Source organism: Micromys minutus (genome assembly GCF_963924665.1).
Source record: "Micromys minutus genome assembly, chromosome: 29".
NCBI classification, from domain to species: domain Eukaryota; kingdom Metazoa; phylum Chordata; class Mammalia; order Rodentia; family Muridae; genus Micromys; species Micromys minutus.
In genome coordinates, this window is record NC_137964.1 from 26473922 (window position 1) to 26486378 (window position 12457).

A 12457-nucleotide genomic window follows, 5' to 3' on the forward strand; every position below is an offset into this window, starting at 1 on the left:
TAACCCTGAGCGGCCCGCCCAGGAGGACCCGCCCCTGAGCCACAGAAGCCTGCCTATTGGTCAGCTCCGCCAGACCCCGCCTCCGGGTTTACCCCGCCCCTCCGCGCGTGCCTGAAAATCACTCTTAAAGGGACCGTGCCGGGGTCAGGAGTTCCCCAGAGTTCTGTCCCAGAAAAACCTGAGGATTTGAGCGAGGAAAAATTGGCGCAGCTAAGACACAAAGCTCGGGAGACGGCTCAGTGGGTAAAGGCGCTTGCTGCCAAGCCTGGGGACCTGTAATGTAGAAGGTTCCAGAGAATTGACTCCCACAAGTTGCTAACCACGGTGTGCTCACAGTATACGCATCTCTGCGAGTTCGAGGCCAGCCTGTTCTACAAAGCGAGTCCAGAACAGCCAGGGCTACAAAGAGAAACCCTGTCTCGAAAATAATTTTAAAAAGAAGAAAAGAAAAGAGAACAAAGAAAATGTTTAACCCATGGTGCTTCCAGACAAAATCAACACAAGTCTGTTGTAAACGCAGAGGATGCTGAGCCATTCAAACACATGCCCTGGCGAAGAAAGCTCTAGAAGTGAGCAGAGCTGGAGGTCCACCAACCCACTGCACCCCCGCGTGACCTCCCAGCAGTTCCTCAATTTCTCTGGGATTCTATGTAAAATAAAAAGGACAAACATAATATTTACAGGGTGTGACTCAACTGCAGGCGCTCCCAGTAAGTAGGAATTGCTGGGGTTTTCCCTCTTCCCAAAATCACTCGGACCCACCTCCCAGAATCCTTCACTTCCTGTTCTCTCTGCCTCCTCCTCACTTCCTTCTACCTTCCAATCCAAGGTCCTACCAGGAGGACTAGAGCAAAAACAGAACAGACCGGGATCCCGGCTCCACAGTGTCTCACTAGCGTCTGCTGTGGTGCAGACTGATCCAGAGAGAAATAGCCAGGAGTCAATCAACAAACAGTTCTAGCAGTGCTCGGTGGGAGGCAGAGAATAGGCAACACTGGGGAGTGCGGGCGGGGCTAAGGAATGACCACTGAGCCCACGGGAGACCTGCAGGAGGGGTGACCTGCAGGAGGGGTGTCCCGGATGGAAGAAACCGCAAGTCCAAGGGCTCAGAGAAAGGCAGCAAGCAAGTGGAGGACGAAGTTATGTGGTGGAGGGCGTTTAGGAACTTTGAACCTGTGAACTTTGGGAAAATTTTGCTTTCAGGCATGCCTGATAACACATGTTAATTTCAGGCCTTGGGAGAGAAAGCTAAGAGGACAGCTGCAAAGTTATATATATATACACACATACATACATATACATGTATAGCTATATAGCAATAATGTGTCTCAAGATAGTAAAATTATTGTTTACTAATAAATAAATCGACAGCTTATTAGATAAATTAATTATTTACTAAATAAATTAATTAGTAGGCTAGGTCTTAAACTCACAGAGAACCTCTTGTTCGCCTCCCAATTTGGGGGATTTACTTCCCGCAGCATGATGCCTGGCCCCTGGAGGAGTTTGAGCCAAAATGCAGTCTTTAGGACAGAATGCTGTAGGACAGAGGGAAGGCTAGGAGGTCAAGCATGAGCCTACTGCAGTGGTCTGAGCAAGTTGTGATGGCAACCTGGAGGAGAGAGTGGGAGAGAAGCCTGGAGCGGGCAAGCTTTGTGTATGGTTTTTAAGGTATATGCAAGATTTGCTGATGGTTCTCTACAGAGATAAGAGACTCCGGAAAGGAGTTAAAAATGGATCCACATCTTTGGGCCTAAGTGACAGACATAACCAGAGCGTCAGGAAGGGGAAAAGCCTAGGGTATATTTTATCAAACTGGAGCCAGTGGGACTCCATCTACCAAGACAAAGTCTGCTCAGTACCTCACACAGGCTAAGGCCGATGCCAAACAGAGTACAGACCTCAACATGAGAGGTCTTATGCTGACCTAGGAAACTTCTCAGGGCCTCAAGGGGAGTGCATTGGCATGTGCCAGGCCCTGATGGGATCCCCAAGCCAGAGGGACAAACCCACCCTTCCTGCGGGAGGAAGGGAAGAAGGGAGGTCCTTAGTTGATCAGTCAGTGGTCAGTTGTTAGTCAGTCATCAACCAGTTATCAGTGGTTGGTAGGTCTCGGTCAGTCCTGCCAGTCACCAGTCTGTCATCCACAGTCCTCGGCCATCATCATTCAGACTTCCTTCACACAAACCAGTCAGTCAGTTCTCGGCTGGTCTTGAGGCATTGGTCAGTCAGCCAGTTGTCAGTCAGTCAGTCAGTTGTCAATCAGTTGTCAGTCAGTTGTCAATCAATTGTCAGTCAGTTGTTGTCAGTCGTCAGTCAGTTGTCAGTCAGTTGTCAATTGTCAGTCAGTTGTCAGTCAGTTGTCAGTCATCAGTTGTCAATCAGTTGTCAGTTGTCATTTGTCAGTTGTCAATTAGTTGTCAGTTATCAATCAGTTGTCAGTTGTCAATTAGTTGTCAGTCAGTTGTCATCTGTTAGTGTTTGGTGGTTGTCAGTCAGTCCTCAGTAGCTGAGAGTCTCCTCAGAGGTCAGTCAGAGGTCAACCATCTGTCTGATCAGTTAGTCAGTCAGTGAGTGGCCTGTCCTAAGTGTCATTAACTGCTATCCAGTGGTCAGCTTGCCAGTCCTTGCCTAACTGGTTTCAACATGGTGGCCACTGGCTGGAGGACACAAGCGACCGAGAGAAATGCAAGACTCAGCCATGTCACCAGCTCTGTCTCCCCTGTGCTAAAAGGAGCTGGGTTTTGTTGGCTGTGACCCTGGAAGGCATTCCTCTCATGGTGTCTTGGCCGTAGCAGTTGCTTCAGTGATCGGCTTGGGGACAGGACAGGACATGAGGACGAAGCAGGTTGACTGTTGAGCTTCCTCCTGGTCATGGAGGGGGGTCCGTTGCCATCTCAGCTCCCCTCTCCTGCATCTCCCAATGGTATGTGGTTCTGCCCCAGCTGCAGGGGGCCTCGTGCTTCCTGGACCCTGAAGGTGCAAGTAAGTAAACTATGCAGGGTCACCTGAGGCAGGGAGGGGGCCTCCATCTATCAGCAATAGGAAAATAGGAATGTCATCACCTATGCTGGGGGGGCTTTTGGTGGTGCCGCTGCTCTGGGGTCACTCACCCTCCTGTAGTGACCCACGCCTGTGCTCTCTGTAAGGAAATAAATCACCACATTGGACTTTGAGGGAACCTTTACTTTGATCTCCTGAAGTGTCACAGACCCTATCTGGGGGAAGGACCCAACTGTTTTGTCTCCCCAGGGAAAGTCACATGAAAATTGAAGGGACAACTATCAGAAGCAAACATGGGGGTGTTTTGTTCTTCATTATTTGTAGTTTTTGTTTTGTTGTTGTTCTCTTGGTGTGTGCAGTGGCTGTTCCTGGTTGTCAGCTTGACTGTATCCGGAATGAACCACAATCCAGAACTGGAAGGCTCACCTGTGATCCTGATCGTGAGGCTGGGAGATACAAGTTTCAGTCCTGGATCTTGGCATGGAGATCTTGAGGCATAGTGGCTATGAATCCAGGACACTAAGGCAAGGAGAGCTCTGAGTTCGAGGTCATCTGGGACAAAGCAAGTCCCAGATCCAGCTGTGGGGTACACACCTTTAGTCTGGGACACACTACCGTCTGCTGGAGACCTACATAAGGACATTGGAAGAAGGAAGACTCTCTCTTCGCCTGCTTGCCTTGTGGGACTGAGCAACTGCTAGATCCTTGGACTTCATCCACAGCTGCTGCTGACCATTGTTGGGGAGTTGGAAAACAGACGGTAAGTCACCAACAAATACCTTACTATACAGAGACTAACATAAGTTCTGTGACTCTGGAGAACCCTGACTAATATAGTTTGGTTTTTGGGTTGTTCAAGACAAGGTTTCTCTGTGTAGCCCTGAGACTCACTTTGTGGACCAGGCTGGCCTCGAACTCACAGAGATCTGCCTGCCTCTGCCTCCAGAGTGCTGGGATTAAAGGTGTGTGCCACTACTCGGCTATTTTTTTTTTTAATCGAAGTTAAATTCACTTGAAAAATTAATTCCAAATCAACCAACTTGACTGTGTTTGATGCATTCGTCTGGTTGTAGGCAGGTTTGACCTCAGTATATCACTCAGACTGGACTTGGGTTCTCTCCGCTCCTGCTTCCACATCCCAAGTGCTAGAACTCCAGGCAAGCATGATCATGCCCAGGTAGAAGACATTCTTATTACCCCAAGGGAAGATCCCAGAGCTGGGGATGTAGCTCAGGGGCACAGTGCCTGTGTAGCATGTGTGAGGCTCCAGGTTTGATTCTGGGCATCATTAAAAAAGGAAGACTCGAGCTGGAGAGATGGCTCAGCGGTTAAGAGCACTGGCTGCTCTTCCAGAGGTCCTGAGTTCAAATCCCAGCAACCACATGGTGGCTCTCAACCATCTGTAATGGATCTGATGCCCTCTTCTGGTGTGTCTGAAGACAGCTACAGTGTACATATATAATAAATAAATAAATCGTATAAAAAGAAAAAAAAAGGGAGACCTAGTCCCCATGCCCCAGCCCTAGATAACCTCAGACAACCGCATCTCTGTCACTCCACAGTCAGACTCCATGCCACTCATTCCTGGTGGACGTCCCTCTCCAGGGCTCAAGGCCAGGTCTTGCTGCGGTTGGCATTCTGTCCTTTCCCTGTGACGCAGAATGCAGTTTGCTTCTCTGCCCCTCCACCTTCCAGCTGCTTCTGCAACCGGCGGGTAGGGGGAAGAGGGGGGACTGAAGATGGGTGGAAGGGACCGTGACTTAGAAAGGCCAGAAAATGGAATTAGGGAACCAGCAATGGGCTGTGGCCAAGGATATGGTTTTTGCCTCCAAACCTCTTCTCTAATCCAGCACTTCCCCATCCACTCTCCATCAGGGTCCTTTGGCTCTCCCTCTCCTCCTCCCCCTCTCCTCCTGGGACACCCTGGGCCCTGGGCTCCTGTCTCCAGCCTCGGGGCTCCTTTTGAAGCATGCCTCAGAGTTCTCTTGATTAAAGGCATTGTGGTGGCTCCTCACCACCTCAGGACCAGATGGCTCCCTGCCAGCCACAAAGCCTTCCCTGTTCTAGCTCTGGCCACCCCTCCAGCCTCCTCACAAACAGCTTCCTCTGTCTTCTCCTATCCTCTGCCACCTGCCCTCCCTTTGTTCCAGAATGCTCTGTGCCCCAGACCTCTTCCTGTATGATGTTCCAAAAGACTCACCACATCCTCCCATTCTGATCCCTTCACTGGGCCACTTCCTCTTCAAGGAGGCAGATGACCCCCCCCAACCCTAATTCTTCTTCTTTTTTAAGATTTATTTATTTTAGGTATATGAATACATTGTAACTGTCTTCAACCCTTCTTACTGAGTTCGGTACCTTCCTTCCTGTCAGTCACTTAGCTGGTAGTATTCAGAGAGCATCCTACTGTCCCAAGTACTCAGAAAATAAGTTTAAAAAAAAAAAAAAAAAAAAAAAAAAAAGACCTTGCTGATGGACCAGCTCCATCCTGGAACTCAGGCAAGTGAATGGGCTCTGCATATGAGTCACGACAACCCTCTGTCACAGAAAGCCACCCCCCCCCCCAAAACTAGGGGTGTTTTTAGGTGGAGGTCATTTTCAGGTGGTTTTGGAGGGTGTATAGGAGTTGACCACATAGGAGAAAGGGAGAAGAAACAGGAAGCGTAGCAGAGTCTGGGGGAACAAGACAAAAGAGTCCCTTAGCCAGGGCACGGGTGTTTGGCAAGTGTTAATGAGTCTGAGGTAGTAGGGGAGCTGTGGAGGGTTTTAGAGTGTGCATGGGCAGGACATCCCCAGATTGATGCCCTGCAAATATTTGATAACAACATGACGGCACTTATTGAGCACCTATTATGTAACAGATTTCCACGTGAAACCTTTGACCCCATTTTCCACTACAATCCAACCCAGTAGAGTTATTTAGTTATTTGTGGTTTCCTTCTGCTTTGGCAGGGTCTCTCACTGTAGCTCTGGTTGGCACAGATAGCCACCTGCCTCTGCCTTCTGAGTGAGGGGATCAATGTTGTGTGTCCCCATGCCGAGCTCGGAGTTCTTTCTTATCCTTGCTTTATGGACGAGAAAATGAAGACTAGAGCATACTAAGTCACTGGGGGTGTGACTCAGAAGCAGACTGGGTGGCCCAGCCTTAGTCCTCATTATCCTCCCCTCTTCTCAATCTTCCTTCGAAAAAAAAGGGGATGAATGGAGAACCCGATAAATGATTATTTATTTATTCATTATCTATCTATTCATCTATCTATCTAAACTATCTATACTCCCTTTTTTTTTTCATGGTGGTATATCATTTTAATCCCAATACTTAGGAACAGGCAGAAGGATCTCTAAATTCAAAGTCAGCCTGGTCTATATAAGGGGTTCTAGGATAGCCAAAGCTACGTAGTGAGACTCTGACTCAAAAACAAAATGTCATTAATCAAGCACTAACCCATTTAGGATAGTAATCTTCAGAGTACAATTCTAAAGTATCTTCATGTTCCAATAGAATAATTGTTTAAGCTTACCTTCATAATGACTAAGAATTATGTAGAGAGAAATTCGAAAATCAGAGCTAGGGGTGGTATCTAAAACCTATAATTCCAACAATCAGGAGGCTGAAAACAGAGATGTCGAGTCCAGACTGGCCTACATAGCAAGATTCCATCTCAAAAAGAAAAATTTAACTAGCTGGAAATCAGTCTTAAGTAAGCACCAGCATCCAAGGATGGTAACAGAGTCTGAATTTTCAGGACAGAGCTGAGATCCAAAGAGGAACTGGGAATTGCTAAGAGAACAGTCAGTCTGATTACTATTCCAGTTAGATAGTCTGGAGATCCCAGAGCCTGAGGGAATGCTGAGCATCTCTTTGACATTCCAGACATTAAAATTCATTTTTTATGCTTCTCCACACGTACCACACAGGGTACCACAAGCACACCTTCCAGCGACTTCCTGGGCGCCTGTGGAAAGCCTATCTATGCTCCTTCTAAGGGTGAGAACCCTCTTAAAACCCAGGCCTTCCACCTTTGGTGGCGCTGCAGCTCGACCGGACCGGGTCTCAGGGCGGCAGGTGGCAGCTGCGCAGCCACCCATGACCAGCAGAGGGCGCGCGAGCATCGTGCCCGCTGCAGTCGTCAGGCTCCAGCCCAGGAAGCGTGCGCTGGTCTGGGAGAGGACTCGAGTCTGAGCTGCAGAGCAATTAGGGCCTTTAATTACCGGGATTGGAAGTGGACGGGCCTCGAGGGGCCTCAGGGCACTGAGTCACTTCCCCAGAAACCAGATTCCCAGGGCTGGCGGAAGAGGGGGCGGCTGCACTTCCCTGCGGCCAGGTGCTGGCCCGGACTGGGCTGAAGCCAAGATCAAGACCCACGGGGGTGGGGCGAGGGTAGCTGGGTGGGGTGCAAGTTCCGGTTGGCTTGCGGGTCTTGGCCAGGGCCTCTGTGTCTCTGCCTCAGTTTCCTCCTACATCAAGTGCTGTAGAGCAGCCCCCTTACCCTGCATAAGGTGGTTGGTCAAGCAAGTTATGAGCCTGTGGAAAACCCTCCAAGTCATTTCCACAGGACCCAAGCGAGATGGCCCACACCTGTAAACCCAGCACTCAGGTAGAGGGCTGCAAGTCCAGAGCCAGTCTGAGCTACTTAGGGAGTTCTAGGATAGCCTAGGCTACAGTCTCAGAGCTAACATAAACAGATCATTAATATTCTATAGCTGAATTTATTTCCAGGGTCTGGTACCATAGAGAGCCCTGGGCAAAGTGACCGCTTTAGTCCCTCAGCATCTGTGTGGTCTTGACTCTAGGCCTCATGGCAGACATGGCCTTGGCTGGGCACACAGTCGGAGTGTAATACCTGACTATACTCGTATTGAGCAAGGACTTGTGGCAGATTTTACTTGGAAGGGACAGAAGCACAGAAAAGGGAACCCTAGCCCCAAAGAGGAAGCAGAGGGAATAGATGGAGCCCCCTTAGCTCAGCAGATCGGACGCACAGGAACTCTGCTTAGAAGTCCCTAGTGCCTGGTACTGAGGCTTCAGCAGACATATGGAAGCTATTCCAACGCTGAATGCAATATCCAGAGCAGGTTAGAGGAACACCATAGGACATTTTAAAAAAAAGATTTATTTATTATATATAAGCACACTGTAGCTGTCTTCAGACACACCACAAGAGGGCATCAGATCCCATTACAGATGGTTGTGAGCCACCATGTGGTTGTTGGGATTTGAACTCAGCACCTCTGGAAAAGCAGTTAGTGCTCTTAACTGCTGAGTCATCTCTTCAGCCCCATTATAGAACATTCTTAAGCTCTGTATTAGTTAGCAATTGCTGTGTAACACACTGCCCCCTTCCCCAGTCGTTCCCTAGGTAACACTCAGATACAACAGAAGAGGGCATTGGATCCCATTACAGATGATTATGAGCCACCATGTGGTTGCTGGGATTTGAACTCAGGACCTCTGGGAGAGCAGTCAGCGCTCTTAACTACTGAGCTCTGTCCCCATAAAGATTTTCATAACATTTTACATTTTTTTTGAAAATTTCATAATATGTAATTTTTAATTTCTTCTCTATAAATACCTTTGTTGTTGTTGCTTGAGACAGGTTTTCTCTATGTAGCCCAGCTGTTCTGGAACTCACTTTGTGGACCAGGCTGGCCTTGAACTCAGAGATCTGTCAGTCTCTGCCTCCTGCGATTAAATGCACCACCATTTCCGGGCTATAAATATTAATTTTTAAAAAAGATTTATTTCATGTATGTGGGTACACAGTCACTGTCTTCAGACACACCAGAAGAGAGCCTCGGATACCATTAAAGATGGTTGTGAGCCACCATGTGGTTGCTGGGATTTGAACTCAGGACCTCTGAAAGAGCAGTCAGTGCTCCTGAGCACTGAGCCACCTCTCCAGCTGGAAATCCGGCATGATGGCACATACATATAATCCCAACATTTGGGGTGCCGCTGAGGCAAGACAGCCATGGGTTTGAGGACATAAAACTCAAAAGTGGGGGACATTGGGGCTGTCTTTGGTGGGTACTCTTAACAAGACCCAGCTACCCCCCCCAAGATGGCTTCCTCCCATGTTTGCTCAGGGCTGGTGGGAACATCCACACTGAAGAGGTCCTCCTGTTCCTGCCTCCCCACTGCTGGGATTTTAAGTACAGAGTCTCACTATGTACTTCTGGCTTGCCTAGAACTCAGGGTGATCCCCCTGCCTCTTCCTCCAGAGTACTGTCATCACACAGGTCATTGAACCGCCGTGCCAGCTTGAGCTGCACATTTTAATTAACATTAAAATTTTCCATACAGGGTGGGTTTGGAGGTTCACACCTGTGTACACTTAGCACCAGTGAGGCGGAGGCTGGGGGATCACCAGTCTGAGGCCACCCAGGCCACAGAGCAAAACTCTTGTCTCAAAAACCCAGAAACAAAGTCAACTCTGGCAGCACAGGCTGTTCCCTCAGCTACTCAGGACTAGGAGTTGAAGGCCTCCCTTGGCTAAGTTTAAGGCTAGCCTGGGTAAACCAATGAGACCTTGCCTCAAAATAATAAGTAAAAGGAGGGTTTTTCTGTTTTGCTTTTCTTTTGTTGTTAGAAGCTCTTGGTTTGTGACCTATGGTGTACTTCAAGCAGTAGTTTCTTAAATCTTTTCTTTTTTCTTGAGGCAGGTTTTCACTCTGTTGCCCTGGCTAGCCTGGAACTCTATATAGACCAGGGTGGCCTCAAATTCACCGAGATCTACCTGCCTCTACCTGAATGCTGTGAGTAAAGACACTGGGCGCGCGCGCACACGCACACACACACAGAGGATTTTGTTTTTGTTTGCTTTCCCTTTTTATTTTTTTATATTTTTGAGACAGACTCTCTCACTGAAGTAACCAGTAGGATGGGGCCACAAAAACTGGCTGACCTTCAAGCCCCAGTGGTCTTGCCTGGGTCCTCAGGCTTGCACACCAAGCACTTTACCTCTCCCGCCGTGGCTAATCTAGTCATATCTGGCTAATGTTTGTTGCTATTCATATTGACCACATGCATGGCTTGGATCATTGACTTATTAGCAATAGTCTCGGCTCTGGTTAACTGTTAGTAGTATTGTCCAGTTGGTGTGATTTGAGACAGCGTCTCGTGTAGCCCAGGCAGGTTTCCAACTCATCAGGTGGCCTTGAACTGATCCTCCTGTTCTCAGCCACTAAGTGTCTCAGCCCGGTCATTCAGTGCACCCGGCTGATATTTTGACACCGATCTTGTTGATTTATAGAACCTGCTAGATTAGGTTTGGTTGTCCTTCTGACCTGGGCACCTGGGTTCCTGCAGGTGGACCCTGTGCCGCTGCCCTCTGCAGGAAGGAAGGGCGGGTGACCCGGCCCCTGGGAGTGGACAGACTGCTTCCGGCAGTCCCCGCCAGCCGTGGGAACTGGCGTCCTCCCCCACCCCCCATCCCTGCTGGGTGGAGGAGCCAGATCCCCAGGGGAGCAGAACCCTGGGGTCTCCGCTGTCACCGCAGGGTCCCGCCTTGGAGTCCTTTGCCCTCGGAGTGAAAAACACAAATAGAGGACTCTGACGTTGCAGGGTTCTCAGGGAACCCGGACTGGGGCGGGCCCCCGCCGGGCGAGAAGAAACTGAGCGAGGAAGGAAACGGGTTTGGGCCTCGGAGAAATCTGGCAGGCAGGGCTGGCCTGTGATTAAAAAGAGGAAGAACCACAAGTCTCCATTTAACTCAGCAGAGCTGCAGTCGGCTACGAGAGGGAAAGTGCTTGCGGCTGGCAGATTACAGCCACCATTTGGCAAAGGCTGCCAATACCTGACGCTCCGCGCGCGCCTCCTGGCCACAGCGGGGCTGCAGGTACCCGGCAGTCGCCCCAGGCGCTGTAAGGAGCGTGTTATGGGCCAACCAGGCTAGACTTCACCGAAGTCCTCCTTAGATGCTGCGTCCCGGAATGGGAGCACCTACCCCAGGCTCTGTAGCAGAGCTCCTCTGGGCCTTCTATTTCTCGCGATTCTTCAAGGCTCCCCAGTGCCCTCAGATAGGACCCTACCCCCCTAAACAAACAAACAACGGACCAATCCGGACTCTGACTAAGACCAAGCACGTGTTAGGCCATCATGTTCCTTCTTTGTAGGTTGGGCCATTTCCACTTTCTAACAAGGCACCTTAGGGTCTTTGCATTTGCTGCTCCTTTGGCTGGGAATGCCTTTCCTTCTCATCATGTGGGAGGTCTCAGCTTAATTATTACCCAAGTATTTCTCTGTGTGTCCCAAAAACAGTCCCCAAAGACAACTCCACAACGGAGTTGTGTCACCGATGCTGTCTCCTAGCCAGAGTGCCGCCCCCACGAGGGAATCACTAACTTGTGTCTTTTACAGTGCCCATCACGTCGTAGACATCCCCTTCGCGCGTTTTAAAGGAGGTGGGGACGCTTCTTCCAAGCCATTTTGCTACCAGGCCCCTGCTCGCTGCCGTCCGATTGTAGTGGAAATCCCCACCTACGGGGGAGTCCCTTCCTAGGTATCCAACGGCAGGCCTGGGGGACTGAAGCCCGGTTGGTTAACTGCTCTAATGTTAGCGACTCACTTCTTCCAGTCCCTGAGTGGGCTGGGGACACGTGTTATTTCCATTTCATAGATGAAAAAACTGAGTTGGAGGAGGTCAAGTATTTGGTCCCACGCAGCAAGGGGAAGAAGGCAGTGGCTCCAGGGAGCCCAGAGGCTCGTGGGAGCCTGTCGTCTGGGAAGGCTTGCAGTGGCCCCTCCAAGCTGGGGGCGTGGGCGGCCTGCTTCCTGTTGGGGGAGGGGGAGGGGACAGGCATTCCTCTTTCCCCTCCCTCCGTAGAGCGGCGGGGAAGACTGGCTTGCAGTGACTCCACTTCAGAACAGGGGCACCCCACTGTTAGCCTATGTGGCGATAAAGAACAGGTAAACGGCTAAAGGGACGGGCAGACGTGGAAGCTCAAAGGGATCGGTTGCCTGGGATGCGGAGGAGCTCTTGGAGAGTTTCATCAAGCTAGAGAGCAGCCGGGCGGCCAGGTAGAGAACAGCCTACTGGGCCCGGTCCCGGACGACGAGGACCTTAGGAGGGGAGCGAGCAGAACACGAATGGATGGCGCCGCCGAGGCAGGACGGCTCGGTGGAGCCACGGATAGGGGGGCCAGGGCGGGGCTGGCCCCTTCCCTGGGAGGTGATGAAAGCCGCTGTCGCAGTTGCTAGACCCGGCAGGGAGAGCTCAGATAAGGCCCGGCTGGAGGGAGTCCGCAGGGGCGCGCCCCCACGAGGTCCCGAAGGTCCGGGAGGCCACGCCCATCGCGCTCCTAGCTCCGCCCCACCTCTTCTAGGGACCCCGCCCCACTGAGGCATGCGGTGATTGGTCAGTGCGAGAGGGGCGGGACCGAGTACACTCCGCCTCTTCGAGATTCTTTTTCCCCTTCTTTAGGGGGCGCGACGCTTCTCGGGGGTAGAGCGCGC